The sequence below is a fragment of the Bubalus bubalis genome, chromosome 16 (genome assembly GCF_019923935.1).
Source record: "Bubalus bubalis isolate 160015118507 breed Murrah chromosome 16, NDDB_SH_1, whole genome shotgun sequence".
Lineage (NCBI taxonomy): Eukaryota > Metazoa > Chordata > Mammalia > Artiodactyla > Bovidae > Bubalus > Bubalus bubalis.
This window is the reverse complement of record NC_059172.1, coordinates 20,258,550-20,272,570: the sequence shown is the minus strand read 5'-3', so window position 1 is coordinate 20,272,570 and position 14,021 is coordinate 20,258,550. Positions and strand designations below refer to the sequence as shown.

The window sequence follows — 14,021 nt, the reverse complement described above, 5'->3', positions numbered from 1 at the left end:
TTGGGGCATATACACAGATAAAATTATAATTCAAAGAGATAATGCACCCCTATGTTCATATCACTATTCGCAATAGCCGAGACACGGAAAAAAACCTAAATGTCCATTGACAGATGAATGGATAAAGAAGATTTTATATATATATATATATATATATATATATATATATATATATAGTTCGGCCATTGAAAAGAATGAAATAATACCATTTGCAGCAACATGGATGAACCTAGAGATTATCATTGTTGTTGTTCATTCACTAAGTCATGTCCAACTCTGTGACCCCATGGACTGTAGCACAGTAGGCTTCCCTGTCCTTCCCTATCTCCCAGAGTTTGCTCAAACTCATGTCCATTGAGTTGGTGATGCCATCCAACCATCTCATTCTCTGTTGGCCCCTTCTTCTCCTGCCCTCAGTTTTTCCCAGCATCAAGGTCTTTTCCAGTGAGTTGGCTCTTTGCATGAGGTGGCCAAAGTATTGGAGCTTCAGTTTCAGTATCATCCTTCTACTGAATATTCAGGGTTGATTTCCTTTAGGATTGACTGGTTTGATCTCCTTGCATCCAAGGGACTCTCAAGAGTCTTCTCCAACACCACAATTCAGAAGCATCTATTCTTCAGTGCTCAGCCCTATGGTCCAACTCTCACATCCATACATGACTACTGGAAAAACCATAGCTTTGACTACATGGACCTTTGTCAGCAAAGTGATGTCTCTGCTTTTTAATACACTGTCTAGGTTTATCATAGCTTTACTTCCAAAGAGCAAGCGTCTTTTAATTTCATGGCTATAGTCACCATCCACAGTGATTTTGGAACTTAAAAAGATAAAATCTGTCACGGTTAAAGATTATCATACTAAGCAAAGTAAGTCAGAAAGGGAAAGACAAATACCATATGATATTGCTTATACGTGGAATCTAAAATATGACTATATGAACCTATCTACAAACCAGAAACAGACTCACAGAAAGAGCAGACTTGTGGTTGCCAAGGGGGTGGGGCCTGGGAGAGGGAAGGACTGGGAATTTGGGATTAGCAGATGCAAACTATTATATATAGAATGGATAAACAACAAGGTCCTACTGTATGGACTTCCCTGGTGGCTCAGCTGGTAAAAAATCCGCCTGCAGTGTGGGAGACCTGGGTTCGATCCTTGGGTTGGGAAGATCCCCTGGAGAAGGGAACGGCTACCCGCTCCAGTATTCTGGCCTGGAAAATTCCATGGATTGTATAGCCCATGGGGTTGCAAAGAGTCGGCCAAGACTGAGTGACTTTCACTTTCACTTTCCTACTGTATACCACAGGGAACTGAATTCAATATCCTGTGATAACCATAATGAAAAAGAATATGAAAAAGAATATGAGTCATTTGCTGTCCAGCAGAAATGAACGCAACATTGAAAATCAACTATACTTCAATAACATTTTAAAAAATAGTACTGAAACATAGGATTGCTGTGAGAATTAAATGAGATAATCTGCCTAGCAGATAGTGCATTTTCTTAAGCTTTAGTATTATCACCATTGTAATAAAGAGCAGATGGATTGTGGAAGGGAGAGGGTCTCTGGATCTTGGGCAGGTGTAATTTCATTGTAAGTCTGAGTGAGTGGGTATTAGGACATTTTTGGTGGCAAGTGGAATGGAGGTATTATTGATAGTTTGAAAATTATTAAGGTGCTTTTATATTTAGTTTGTCAGAATACATGATATTCACCTTAGTCTTCCTGGGGCATCCTTCTGCCTAGAGAGATTGAAAGTGTTACAGAGGAATATAAAGAGGAAATCCAGGTTCTGGCACTCAAAAATGGGATTTTTCTATATTACTCTAGCTTTGCAAGTCATACTATTATGAGAGAATTGCATATTTACCTTTACCTCCATCTTTATTTTTCAAGCTCTAGTCTTGTTGAGTTCCAAGGAAGAAGAAGAAGGGAAAGCCTGCTCTTTTCTTGGCCCCAGAGGTGTTATAGAAGGGAGGAGAAAGAAAAAGAAGCAAACTGTGTTTAAACATGGGGTCCAATTTTCCCTCTCTGGGCTTCAGCAAGAGGCTTTTGCCCCGCTGCCCATTTAGGTCTCTAGAGACACCTTGATAGCTGTTCTAAAGCAATCAGGAAAGCAGTCATATCGCATCCACTAGTTTGGTAGCTCAGCTGGGTCAGACAGAGGCAGTCCTGAGGTTAAGGCTTTCTGAGCAGCTCTCAAGCATCGAGGGGCTGCAATAAAACTGCCATGCTGGAGCAAAGCCATTCTCCCTGTCCCCAAAGCTGGTGGGACACCAGAGAGAGTGGACCTTTGGCTGGGGGCCAGATGGAAGCTGAGGCAGAGTTTCATGGGTCTGCAGCTGGGGGTGATGAGAGAAAGCCAAGACAGCAAAGAGAACAGACTGTATCCTCCACTATAATGCCTCGTCACCACCACCCCAAATAATGTTGAAAGAAACCTCTTCAGTGTGACCTCAGACCCCTTAACCACTCTGGGCATCCATTTCCTCGTCTCTAAAATGAAGAGGTAGTTGGTATAATCTCCAAAGCTCCCTCTAGTCATGAAAGTTTGTGATTCTACCATTTAAATCAATGTCAAACCTCCTAATGCATACAGTTTGTAGTATGAAGACAACCTAATTAAAGTCACAGGTACCCCAAGAGTTGCAAAGGAGTTATAAGGCCTCATACTTAATGAATTTCAGGGATACTACCTTGACAAAAATGTCCTCTGTTATCATATCAAGTAACCAATTAAACAGAATTAATGAGCTTCTACTTTATGAATTTTAAGGTCAGATATTAAAACTCTATATTCCTTACTACTCAGCAATAAAATGCAGGAAACTATTGATATATAAAACAACATGGATGAATCTCTAAATAATTATTGAGTGAAGGAAGCCAAGCACAAAAGATTATGTACTGACCGATTCCATTGTATTAAACTTTCTGTCCATCACAACAGAGGCAGATCAATGGTTGCTTGGGAGGGCGGTTTGCAGAAGGGATTACAGAAAGTGCTTGAGGAAACTTCCGGTGGCGATGGATGTATTCACTATCTTGATTATTGGTGATGGCTTCGTGAGTGTATATATATGTCACACTCAGGAAATTCTACATTTTAAATATATGCAGCTTTGTCGTTTAGTCACTCAGTCATGTCAGACTCTTTTGCAACCCCATGGACTGTAGTCAACGAGGCTCCCATCGGCAAGGATTTCCCAGGACAGAATACTGGAGTGGGTTGCCATTTCCCTCCCCAGTATGTGTAGCTTACTGTATGTCATTTATACTTCAATAAGTCTGTATTTTTAAAAGTTTGCATTTTACAAAGCAAAAGAAACTTTATATATTTTTTCATTTGTCAACTTCAGTAGGAAATATGCGCTGAAATAAAATTTTAACTCAGTTATTATATTGATAAAAAGAAAACAGTAAGAATATATGAATATAGCAGAATATAAATATACACAATACATAATATGTATGTTATATGCACGTGCTCAGTCATGTCCAACTCTTTCACGACCCCATGGACTGTAGCCCACAAGGTTCCTCTGTCCATGGGGTTTTCCAAGCAAGAGTACTGGAGTGGGTTGCCATTTCCTCCTCCAGGGGATCTTCCTGACCCAGGGATTGAACCCTCATCTCTTGAGCCTCCTGCATTGGCAGACAGATTCTTTACCACTGTGCCAGCTGGGAAGTCATGTATGATTATATGGACTCCAAATAAGTTTTAGAGCATATAATCAAAACACAAAGCATATAATCAACATGCTTTGTGTTTTCAGGGTGCTAAGCTAGTGGGCAACACGATTAAGGCCATATCCATTAGACTTCACGTGTCTGGAGTCAAAAGTTGATTATAGATTCTATCTAGATTGTAGATTCTATTTAGATTCTTCTGCTTTAATGGGTCACAACACTGAAATCAGATTTGCTAGACTTGAGTAGAAAGTGGTCATCCTATAAAGCAACAAAATATTAACTCATGAGATGCCATACATGTCTAAAGTATATATGGTCCAAGATCCTTAAGCTTCAAGATTTAAGTAATCATATTGTCATTTGTTTAGATTTTGTTCAGTCAGGACTGAGATGCTGTTTACTTCCTTTTGAATGCTTTTCCTGCAACTAAAATACAGTCATCGGTGAGCGGTTATGTCTCAGGTATCATCAACAGGTGTACATGGCAAGCCTTCCATCTCAGGTGTGGGTCACTGAGGGAGAGTAGCAGAGAGGAGCACTCGCCTTTAAAAAACTAAGCAAAACATCTCTCTAAAATGATATTTATCAATATTGGTTATGTGCATTTGTTTTAACTTCAAAAGCAATTTTAGAAATCAGTATTGAAGTATAATTGGATTCTTGCAAATCCCTAATTGTCACACCTTTTGGTCTTCTTTGGAAAGGAAAGCTTTTTAAGAAACAAGCACTGCAACTCACAGAGAGAGCGGGAGAAAAGTGTGTCAGAGTGGCCAAAAACAAAAGTCCCTTGTTCTGAAGAAATGTGTGGATTTGAAAAGATTAGCAGAAGAACAACTCAATTCACATAATGGCATACACATTCTCCATAAGAATTCAAATGCTTTGTGTTTTCAGGGTGCTAAGCTAGGGTGCAACAGATTAAGGCCATATCTGTTGATTATGTGTGTGTCTGGAGTTGAAAGTTGATTTTAGATTCTAAAGTTTTCTTCTAAAAATAAAAAATAAAGTTTTCTTCTCTGTTAGGCAATGAGATTTTCAAAGATGAGTTTCAGGGCACGTGGTGACTCAATTTTTGTGGGGATGGGTTGACAATTGCAGCTATATTTTGAATGCATTGAGGGACCCTTTCATCCTGGAGTAGTTGAGAACTTGAAACTCGTCAGGTCAGGACTATCCATGTCTCATCATTCTGTTGTTAAATGAATAGCAGTGGAGAATGAGGCCAGAATACCAGCAAGGGAGAAGAGTCTGCTGCAATATGGATAAAAGAGGACAAAACACATGAAATCATCCTGTTTGGGAAGGTGGGTGGGAAGTCTTGGGAGACCAGAACAGAGTGTTTGCAGTGGCCATTTCCTCTGCTGGTAAGAGCCCTCAGGTTTTATTCTGAGGAAAGCACCCCTCGGCCATTATCAGCTGTGTGGTTTGCATGGGGTTGACCCCGGCTTCAATTCTGGGATGGACTGTAATTGGTTTAAGCCACCCTCTGCCCTTTGATCACCATCATCTTTCCAAAATAGGCACACAATGCAATCTTAGACTAGGTGCAAAGAGATACCATGATATGGGGGGTGTGAGGAGGGGTGGGTTCCTTCTATTCATTGGGAACTCTATTCCCCTGAAGAGTGGTTTTAAGGAATTCCCTGGAGATCCAGTGGTTAGAATTCAGTTTTCACTGCCGTGGCCCTGGGTTCAATCCCTGGTCGGGGAACAAAGATCTAATAAGCCACACGACATTGCCAGGAAAAGAAAAAAAGAGAGATTATAAAAGCTAGAGGCCCGGCCCACTTGGTAGTCATTTTCTTAACTGAGTTCGGGGGTGCCCAGAGCTTCCAGGAAGGCACTTTATGGAGGATAGAGTCAGCCCAGCAGAGGGCAGAGGGAAAACGTGAAGAAAAACAAGTCCTTAAAGTCATTTGAGCTACTGGATCAAAATATCCCCAATATCGGATACCACTGTACTTTCAGTTAAATAAACCAATAAACTCCATTTATTGCTTAAATGAATTTTCTATGACTTGAAACTAAAGAGTCCTAACTAATCACTGATCATTTTATAAGGTTTGTGGATATCCCTAAAACATGCATAAGATTAAAATGGTTAAATGGCAAGTTGTATGTTGTGCTGTGCTGTGCTTAGTCATTCAGTTGTGTCCGACTCTTTGTGACCCTATGGACTGTAGCCCCTGGGCTCCTCTGTCCATGGGGCTTCTCCAGGCAAGAATACTGGAGTGGGTTGCCAAGCCCTCCTCCAGAGGACTTTCCTAACCCAGGGATTGAACCCAGGTCTCCCACATTGCAGGCGGATTCTTTACTGTCTGAGCCATCAGAGAAGCCCAAAAATACTGGAGTGGGTACCCTATTCCTTCTCTGGGAGTTCTTCCCGACCCAGGAATCGAAATGTTATGTATATTTTAACATAATTTTTTACATGCAGCAATATCTAGAAAAAAATACCCAAGCTTATGAGTCTAGAGCTTCTGAGTGTACCTAAAAATCCCTGGAGAGGTCACCTAATTGTTCAAAATTCACCTTTGCCAGAGTCCTCTAAAAAGGCTTTTTTTTTCTCCCCCCAGCAGGTCTGTATAGGCATCCCTTCAATGGTAGCAGCTTTTTTTTTAACCATTCTTTTTTTTTTATTGATGTATAATTTATAATGTTGTGACAGTTTCAAGAGTACAGTAAAGGGATTCAGTTATATATACATGCATATAAATAAATTCTTTTTCAGACCTCCATCAGAGGTTATTACAAGATATGGAATATAATCCCCTGTGCTATACATTAGGCCCTTGTTGATTTATTTTATATATAGTACTGTAATATATGTTAACGCTAAACTTCTCATTTATCTCTCTCCCTCCCTACTAATCTCTTTGTTAACCATACATTTGTTTTCTATGTATGTGAGTCTATTTCTCTTTTGTAAATAAGTTCATTTGTATCATGTTTTTAGATTCCACTTATAAGTGATGTCAAATGATATTTATCTTCCCCTATCTGGCTTACTTCATTGAATATGATAATCTCTAGCTCCATGAATATTGTTGCAAATGGGATTATTTCATTCTTTGTTATGGCTGAGTAATATTCCGTGTGTGTGTGTGTGTGTGTGTGTGTGTGTATGTGTACTCCATTGTATATATGTACCATATTTTCTTCATTCATTCATCTGTCAAAGGATATTTGGGTTGCTTCCATGTGCTGGCTCTTGTACATAATACTGCTATGAACATTGGGGTGTTTTTCAAATTAGAGTTTTCTCCAGATATATATATATGCCCAGGAATCAGGCTGAAGGATTGTATGATAACTCTATTTTTAGTTTTTTTTAAGGAACCTCCATACTATTCTCCATAGTTGTGTAGCTTGTATTCTTTTATTGTTTCCAAACCATTTGGGCCCTGTAAAAACACACACATACACACACAACAACAGCAAAATTAGGACTAGCTCTCATTCAGTTGGGTGCTTGTTCTGTACAGGTACTGTGCTGATTAATTTATGTGTATCATTCAATTTTTTAGTAACAATTATTCTTATTATCATAACTACTTTATACATTGAAAAACTGAAGACTGGAGGAATTAAGAAACATGCCATGCTTGCACAGGAAGCAAATGACAATGCTATGACATGAACTCTTTCAGGACCATGTTGAAGAGTAAAAGCTCCCTCTAACAATGTTAGCTACCAGTGGAAGAAGCCAAAGAGGCTGGTCCAAAGCCTCTGAAGCAGAGATGCTCTAGCCAATGTTTCCTCTTCTCCAGGCAACAAAAACAGAAAAGCCAGTATTGGTTAGCAGCACACACACTTGCACATAAATTACATGAAACCCCAGGATCGTTTATTTCTGATTAGAAATTTCCCAACAAGCTCACTTTCTTCTGCTTTTGTTACTTTTGTACAGTCAGTATATGTGCTAGATTTGTGGTCAGCTGTGGGGTAAAGGAGATGAGCATGGAACAGGACAAGAGCTGGGAAGGAGACCGAAGAGAATCTTGAAGGGTCCCGAATAGTTTGCCAAGGTTGTGGATTTTGATCACAGTAGTGACTTGGACAATTACCCAAGGACACAGATGAATTTGAGATATTGCATGAGTTGGGCTCCAAGGATATGAACTGAGGATGCCTCAAATTATAAAATGGGCAGATTCATTAGCAGAGAATGGGCAGACCAGTGTCCAGATCTCCAAGTCTCGTTGTTGTTCTTTAGTCACTGAGTCGTGTCTGACTTTTTAGTGACCCCATGGACTGTATCCCACCAGGCTCCTCTGTCCATGGGGTTCTCCAGGCAAGAATACTGGAGTGGGTTGCCATTTCCTTCTCCAGGGGATCTTCCCTACCCTGGAATCAAACCCAGGTCTCCTGTGGCTCCTACATTGACAGACAAACTCTACCACTGAGCCACCTGGGTAGACCCAAGTTTTACTTATCGTGTCTCATTTAATCCTCATCTATGATATAGGTATGGATGAGGAAAGTGTAATTTAGAAATCCATTTAACTCACCAAGTTAACTCAGTTAACTTACCAAGATGTCCCGTCTGTCTAGCTACAGACACCTGGTCCTTGACATAGTCTTCCTCGGTGAGGAACTGAGATGAGGCCTTGGGATTAGGAAGAGCATCTTGGCTATTGGTCTGGGGATGAAAGCTGTGGTTTTCAGTTAATGAGAATAAGTCAGACTCTGGAGGTCCTGATAATTGCTAAAGCAGAATTGATTTTTTGGGTAGTCATAACTTTCATAACTTTTATGCAGATGACACCACCCTTATGGGAGAAAGTGAAGAGGAACTAAAAAGCCTCTTGATGAAAGTGAAAGAGGAGAGTGAAAAAGTTGGCTTAAAGTTCAACATTCAGAAAACGAAGATCATGGCATCCGGTCCCACCACTTCATGGGAAATAGATGGGGAAACAGTGTCAGACTTTATTTTTGGGGGCTCCAAAATCACTGCAGATGATGACTGCAGCCATGAAATTAAAAGACGCTTACTCCTTGGAAGGAAAGTTATGACCAACCTAGATAGCATATTCAAAAGCAGAGACATCACTTTGCCAACAAAGGTCTGTCTAGTCAAGGCTATGGTTTTTCCAGTGGTCATGTATGGATGTGAGAGTTGGACTGTGAGGAAGGCTGAGCGCCGAAGAATTGATGCTTTTGAACTGTGGTGTCGGAAAAGACTCTTGAGAGTCCCTTGGACTGCAAGGAGATCCAACCCGTCCATTCTGAAGGAGATCAGCCCTGGGATTTCTTTGGAAGGAATGATGCTAAAGCTGAAACTCCAGTACTTTGGCCACCTCATGCGAAGAGTTGACTCATTGGAAAAGACTCTGATGCTGGGAGGGATTGGGGGCAGGAGGAAAAGGGGACGACAGAGGATGAGATGGCTGGATGGCATCACTGACTCGATGGACGTGAGTCTGGGTGAACTCTGGGAGTTGGTGATGGACAGGGAGGCCTGGCGTGCTGTGATTCATGGGGTCACAAAGAGTCGGACATGACTGAGCGACTGAACTGAACTGAACTTTCATAATTTGACCAAAAAGAAATTGCTGAGATGTATCATAGCTAATTATCATAAATTATAGTGCTTTGAAATTTTCCATCTCTTGCATCATATGTAGGTGTATTGATTCATTCAACAAAGATGCCTTGATGTCCTACTGTGTGCTGGACACTGTCCTAGGAGCTGGGGGTGTAAAGATTAACAGGATTCAGCCTCTGTTTTCAAGTTTGCAGTATATTGAAGAAAATCAATATTGTAGAAAATAAAATACTATGTGCCAAGTGCTATAATAGAGATACTTGAATAACTCTGCTGCAGAAGCTTCAAAAAGGTAATGCTAGAACTGGGCCTTAAAGAATAAGCAGAATTGCTTCAATAACATTGTTGTTGTTTAGTTGCTAAGTTGTACCTGACTCTGCGACCCCATGGATCGTAGCTTGCCAGGCTCCTCTGTCCATGGGATTCTCCAGGTAAGAATATAGGAGTGGCTTGCCATTTCCTTCTCCAGGGGATCTTCCCAACCCAGTGATTGAACCCACATCTCTTGCATTAGCAGACGGATTCTTTACCACTGAGCCACCAGGGAAGCCCTCAAGGACATTACAGGAAGGAAAGATTCTAGGCAGAGAGGAATTGGGGTCTGCAAGGATGTGGCAGAACAGTCTGTCTATAGATCAACATCAGAGCTTGTGATACTGGAGTATAGGTTACATCAAAAAGGATTTGCTGGGGGAAGTGGGTAGTATGGAGGAAGTAAAACCCAGCACAATTCAGAAATCAAACAGGGATTAAAATGCAGTGCATGTGTTCATCCTTTTTGAGTTGGCTGAGAGGTAAGCTAGCAGGGTATAAGTTATGATTTGTACCAAGGTAAAGCAGTCTGGGTATAATCAAGGGAGATAAACCATATAGTAATTAGTAGGGAAAGCCTAATATAAAGAATTATTAACTATAACAGGAGTTTGGAGTCATGAGGATTGGCTCTAAAGAATATGGAAACAGTAGATTTAATGTATAACAGCATGTCTATTTTATAATATCTAATAGCCCTCACCCCTAGGATTGAATTAGAGCACTGAAGGAAGAACCCCCATGGCCACCAAGGCTGAGATCCAGATCTTGTTGGAGAGGGCATGACCATGGCTCTCTGGATGGCACAGAGGTGTTGGGATGCTGCACCAGCAGGGCTTACCAGCTGTGTCATACACATCATTATGCTGGACACTTCCAACTTACATAGTGCAGGACGTTGCTGGAAGAAAAAGATTAAATGGAAAAAAGAGATGTGTCTTGAAGTAAAAAAATAAACAGGTAGATAGATAAATAGAAGCTTCCTGAAGGCACTAATTACTTGCTGGCTAGGCCAGAAATAGAATTCTGGTTTCAAATTTCAGTTGAATATTCTTTCTACTAAACCCTGAAGTGTGAAGAATGGTCATTAACTCACACTGTGTGAGCTTTTAAAAATGATCAAGGAGGGTAATTTTGCTTGAAAAGGACAATTTGCAGTTATTTGGGCTTTAAATTAATATTCAATTTATTAAAATTATACATCAAAACCAATTATCTTAGATTTTTTTTTAACTTTACCTTATAAGTGTTATTTTAGTTACAAATCTAGTAATATTTTTTGACACTCAATTACTTAAAGTTTAGCAGGTTTAATTCTCCCAAATAACTAGTTTCAAATTTACCGTGTGTTAGTCACTTAGTTGGGGGAAGACAATGGCACCTCACTCCAGTATTCTTTCCTGGAGAATCCCATGGACGGAGGAGCCTGGTAGGCTACAGTCCATGGGGTCGCACAGAGTCGGACATGACTGAGCGACTTCACTTTCATTTTTCACTTTCATGCATTGGAGAAGGAAATGGCAACCCACTCCAGTGTTCTTGCCTGGAGAATCCCAGGGACGGGGGAGCCTGGTGGGCTACAGTCCATGGGGTTGCAGAGTCGGACACGACTGACGCGACCCAGCAGCAGCAGCAGCAGCAGTCACTTAGTTGTGTCCAACTCTTTGCCACCCCAAGGACTGTAGCCCACCAGGCTCCACTATCCATGGAATTCTCCAGGTGAGAAATACTGGAGTGGGTCGCCATGCCCTTCTCCAGGAATCTTCCTGACCCAGAGATCGAACCTCCCCAATGCAGGCAGATTCTTTACCATCTGAGCCACTGGGGAAGCACCTCAAATTTACTCATGTAATAAATACTTTAAGCAGAATTTGCATAATATCCCCCCAAATACTTCAAATAATTTATAGGTAAGACTTACAACCTTATTTGCAAAATCTTTTTAAGCACTTAAGCACTTCTTACAAATGCAATAAATAAAATGCTTTAATGTAGTAAATCAGTTTCTCTTGCAAAGAGTAATTCTGTTAATAATTATCATATCCTTCAGCTTAAAATAACAAGTCTAAAATAAGTCATATATTCCGGATAAAATAAGCTGTCTGATTCTCTGATATGCCAGATTCTCTCACCGTATTAGGCACTGTATCAGTCAGACGTTATTGGTCAGTAGGAAACAATTCCAAAAATCTTAGTGACTTAAAACAAGAATTTGATTTTTCACTCATACATCATGTTCACTTTGTGTTGACTGGGGGGTCTGCTGCAGGCCCTCCTCACTCTTGGACACGGGCTGATGGAGAAGTCCCTAAATGGAGTGTTGCTGGTGGCAGAGTGAGAGAAAGGGGCAAATTGTGTCCTAGTTCTTAAAGCTGTCACACCAACGTGACACGTTATTTCTGCTCACATTTGCTTTGCTGAAGAAGTTACTTGGCCACCCCGAATTCCAAAAAGGCAAGAAAGTATAATCTTTACCATATTTCTCTGCTCTGAAGTGGAGAGCTAGAAACACTTTGTAAGGAAAGCATCAGTAGTCATCATAGACACTATAAATAGGAAATGTACATGTGATCCTAATGACTAAAAGCCAATAGTAAACGTGTTGTTACTGATTTGACTTACCCAGTGGTCTGTTGGAGAAACCAACTTGTACCCACTTTTAGAGCTGACTGTAAAATTTACAGGAAATTTGCAAACCTATAAACAATCACTATTAAAAATTATTTTTAAAAATTAAATTATTTAAACTTACCATTAAATAAATTATATTTAAAACAGAAGTAATAAATACTCAAAACACTTTATTTTCAAATTATTTAGAATAATTTGACTTTTAGAGCTGACTGTAAAATTTACAGGAAATTTGCAAACCTATAAACAATCACTATTAAAAATTATTTTTAAAAATTAAATTATTTAAACTTACCATTAAATAAATTATATTTAAAACAGAAGTAATAAATACTCAAAACACTTTATTTTCAAATTATTTACATATTTTAATGTTATCTCTTTTCTTGAGGTTATTTCCATCTATTGTATCTGTAATGGTAGAAATAATTTATAATTTTGATGTTTTATGGTGCATCCTTTTCCAACTCTGCACTCAGTAACATCTCCTTAGATTATAATTGGCCATGGTAGGAGTATATACACCATGGAAATCAGCAAACACTATAAATCAGGGTTTGATTTATTGTTTTGTCAATTATCTAGACTTAAGGTAGTGAGGGAACAAATGTTAGTAACACCGTTTAAATTTCAAAGTGTATGATGTCTGTAACAATTACACTGTGACTAGCACAAAAATAAACTGAAGAAATATTCTTCCAGTGTTTTAAAACCATTATCTCATTCAGTAAAGATGTTAATCATGTTATCGACATGATTAATAAGAGAAGTCCTGACACCCATATTTTTTGTTTTGTTTTCATCCTACCAGTTCATGTGAAGGAAAATATTTACCAACATTCATGTTGAAACTGTACGCAGCAGCAGCAACCAGTGGTTGGCTATGGCTGTAAGATTTAGGTAAAAATCCAGAGCGTTTTGTGACAATCCATTGTTATGTAGAATTTAAAATAAGTATTATATCTTATTATAGGTTATGTTCTAGCCTTTCATAGCCTTAAAAATAGCAATAAAAAATATATATGTATGTATATAACATACACACATGCAATCACACACTTTCCTCCAGAAAACGGGTTGTTGATAATTCAACAGCACCATGGGGCTTATCTCATCTCAATATACCTTACTGAATTTGCAATCTTCTGGAAAAAGTTCAAATCCTCAATTCTTTGAGTCTGACATTGTGTCACGCGAGTGTATGTTCCTTGGTTCTTTGTCTTGTCACAACAAAGATTTGGAGCAACGGACATTAAAGCCCTCGGTGCATCACAGCTCTCGGGTCTTGGACAAACCGTGTTACAGCTCTTAGGCAAATCAGTGTTACAGCTCCATTTTATTTAGAAGATAGCAGGAGAATCCAAGACTTGAAGAGAAGAGAGTGGAAGAGTGCGTGGGGAGGGAGAAAGAGAGAGAGAGAAAGAGAGAGAGAGAGAGAGAGAGAGAGAGAGAGCATGCGCGCGCATGCGCGCACATGCTCGTCGGAGAGAGAGTCCGTGAGAAAGCGCTTTGGCTCCTCCTTTTATGTTTTTTTTCCTCCACCTGGGCCTGCCCTATGCAAATTGGGCTTAGCCAGGAGTGCTGTTTGTTCTGCCTGAAGTTTTCACTCTGGTCCTCGGACCTTCCTTTGACCTTCCTTGTCTTTTAGTCACTGCCATTTTGGACTCCTTTACCCTATTCTACCTACCTAACATTCCCCCCTCAAGAGATGGGAGGCCCAATTCTTTGGGAATAGGGGCATCAAGGTCTTTCTGGCTACTTCCTGCTGAACTGGGACGGCGAGGGGTATTGGGCCTCCCCCTCTTGCTAGTCTCAATCCTCAGAGTCCTTATAG

The 14,021-nt window shown here is 40.0% G+C and overlaps 1 long non-coding RNA gene across 1 annotated transcript; it reads right to left on the bottom strand.

Annotated features, from left to right (window-relative positions):
- Window positions 1–10,196: 10,196 nt before the first annotated feature.
- LOC123329593 lies at window positions 10,197–13,501 on the bottom strand. Its single transcript, XR_006545147.2, has 3 exons — window positions 13,313–13,501; window positions 12,179–12,253; window positions 10,197–10,457 (listed from the first exon to the last, which is right to left on the bottom strand). It is a non-coding gene; the product is annotated as an uncharacterized LOC123329593 (long non-coding RNA).
- Window positions 13,502–14,021: the final 520 nt, after the last annotated feature.